Genomic DNA, 3,475 nt, shown 5'->3' on the forward strand with positions numbered 1-3,475 from the left:
CTCCGACCCGAATGGGTTGGAGCTAACCTAGAGTTGCCACGTCGGTCCTGTCCAGCACAGCCGCCAGGTTTCATGGCTGCTGAGAGGTCGGAGGTCAGGGTTTCTGGCTGGCGAAGAAGGCCTTGGTTTGAGCGCAGGTGGGGTTGACGCACAGCGGACAGCGGAGGGTGAGCTGACGGGAACACGGCTCGTTGGACTTCAGATGAGACTGAACCAGCTCCGCCAGCGCCTGAGAGAGAGACGGGGAGATTACACTGACTACATTGAGCTGACTACATAGACAGCACCCTTAATGTGAAGGATGGTCCACACGGTCGGACACAACGTGATGCTGGCTACTAAGATACCTCGATTTAACAAAGAAAAAAAAAAATACCAGAAATCACTGCAACAAGCTTAGAGAAAAATTCTAAATGGCTGATTAAGGCAAGATAATAGAATATTAATATAAATTATTAAATTATAAGAATTATACAATTTTATTTTAAAATGAAATAAAATTATAACTATTTACCATTATTTAAAAATGTTTAAATATATATTTCAGAATGAGAATAAATTATAATATAGATATAACTATTAATAATTATTTTGTCATTATTTACATACACACACACAAACACACATTACAGCCACACACATATACACATTTTTTTTCTTTATTGTTTTTTTTATTAATATTTCATATATTACACTAAAATCTAAATTTATTTTATAATTTAATATCATAATTCATGTAAAATATTTATAAAACTACAAATAAATATATAATTTATTAATTATTTTTTAAATAAAATATTATATTTTTTTATTTCAACAACATTATTTTTTTAATTAATACACACACACACACACACACACACACACACACACACACACACACACACACACACACGCACGTTGGGTTTACATGTTTTATGGGGACATTCCATAGGCGTAATGGTTTTTATACTGTACAAACCGTACTTTCTATCACCCTACACCTACCCTACACCTAAACCTAGTCCTCACAGGAGATTGTGCATACTTTTACTTCCTCAAAAAAAACTCATTGTGCATGATTTATAAGCCTGTTTCCTCATGGGGACCTGAGAAATATCCCCACAAGGTCAAAATCTACTGGTATTCCTATCCTTGTGGGGACATTTGGTCCCCATAACGTGATGAATACTAGGTACACACACACACACACACACACACACACACACACACACACACACACACACACACACACACACACACACACACACACACACACACACACACACAAAAAAGTATAACATAAATAGAACTTAATTATTTTTTTACAATTATTATTTTAACATGCACACACACATATAAACAAAAGTATAAAATTCGATTTTTTTTCTTTATTATTAAATTAATATTTCATATATTGCATATATGTAAATTACTTAATAAGCATTCATTTTAAATATTATATGTAAAATTAAATACAAAAATATATATAAATATAATAATAAATTAGTATAATATATATAACTACATATACACAATATTTTATCATTATTATTTGTAACTAATATTTTATATACACCACTATAATCTAAATTATATATATATATAGTTACATTATTTTAATTATTATTTTTTTAATTAACACATAAATAATATATATTACTACACTTAAATATTTAATTCATTTTTAAATCTATATTCCATCCTAAATTATTTTACTTACATATTAATAGAAATAATTCTAAATATTTGACTGTTTTATCCAATACTTCACATATTTAATATTATTTGAGTTATTGCATTTAGTTTAACAACATGCAAATGCAAACAAATTGCTTGATTGCTCAGATCAACCACTTTTCGGTTAGAATGCTGCAGCTCACTAGTGTTTGAAACACAGCTAGTGTGTGTGTGTGTGTGTGTGTGTGTGTGTGTGTGTGTGTGTGTTCTGTGCAGTCAGCTGAAGTCCTGATTGATTTCAGGGGTGTTAATAAACTCAGTGGGCTGCGGGTGAATTTCTCAGACACACACTGATGAGTTTAACACACAGCAGAAAACTAACCACCATTAACTCGCTCTGACCAACCAAAAACACACAGAGTAAAACCTACTGTAGTACTTTTTTTTCCCATTTTCTCGAACTAATTTTAAAACAAATGTGCCAATTTTATTGATATAGGGATTCACCGAATGTTCAGCAAACTAAATTATTTGGCCGAAAATTGCAAAAAAAGCTTTTTTTGGTGTTCAAAAAAGTGTTCTACCGAACAATGACGTGACGCAATCAAATAGAGGCGCGCACTAATGCAGCAAACATGAGGTCAGTGTAGAAGCATTTAAAACTGTCCGAATAAGATGCAAAAATCATTACAAGCACTGACAGCGAGAGACTGTTTAGAAGTGAACTGCATGTCTTCCATGAGAACAGAAAGGGCTGGTTGTTGCTGGTTACTGTATGATGACTGAAATCTTCCATAAGTAAATGTTGTCTTTTACACGCACCAATTGTATTTATTCTGACAGCGCTGAACCAGCTACTTAACCACGGTTCAAAGTCCAAAGATGACAATCATTCAGAAATCTGCTGCTGTCAGCGAAAAGTAGGACTGAGGTCTTCTTGTGGGTTTCGCCAAAATAAAAGTCAACATTCATAAATGTTAGTATCGTCATTTTACTGTTGTTCTGTACAATAAAATAAAAAAGAAAGACAAAAATAAGACAACAGCTCTATTAATACAATTATTCTAACATTCTCCTTTGCTCAGACTTTGGCTTAAGCCAAGCATTTTCATTTCAGTGCATCCCTAATTTTTATAAAGAAGTCTTACCTTGAAGAACAGTGGATTTCCATTCAGAGATTCAGCTCGTCTGATGTTCTCCACGCCACACTGAAACACACAATGTATTCAACATTAGAGCACAAACACAACAGATCATGGTTTTCATTCAAAAATGTCTAATTACATAATAAAGGACTTGTTGAACAAACTTGGGCAACATAATCTACATAATCACAGTCCTGATGGTCAAACAGTCTCCCACGTCTGCAGTGCGGCTCAATGTGAAGCAGCACAGATCCAGAAGATCAGAGATGAAGGAATCTACTGCAGACCAGATCAGACCAGACCCCTGCTGCAGACGGGCGACCCGGGGCAGCGGATCGATGGACAGGTGAGAGAAGAGACTCACGCTAATGCTAGCCCGGAGGGCAAACACACACACACACACACACACACACACACACACACACACACACACACACACACACACATATATACACATATATACACATATATACACAAGCTACACCACATGAGGCTGGGAAACATCCTCACACTCTTCAGAAGTGAAGCAGTGATCGATGAGTCTCAGATATGAGTGCAGAGGTCAAAGGTCAAAGGCTGCACAGCTCACTGTTTATAACAGACGCTGCAGGGATGGGAAACAACTAAACTACAGTACAAACCACAGTCTGCAGCTGTGGGACAGCACATCC

Source organism: Garra rufa, chromosome 19 (assembly GCF_049309525.1).
Source record: "Garra rufa chromosome 19, GarRuf1.0, whole genome shotgun sequence".
Taxonomy (NCBI): Eukaryota; Metazoa; Chordata; class Actinopteri; order Cypriniformes; family Cyprinidae; genus Garra; species Garra rufa.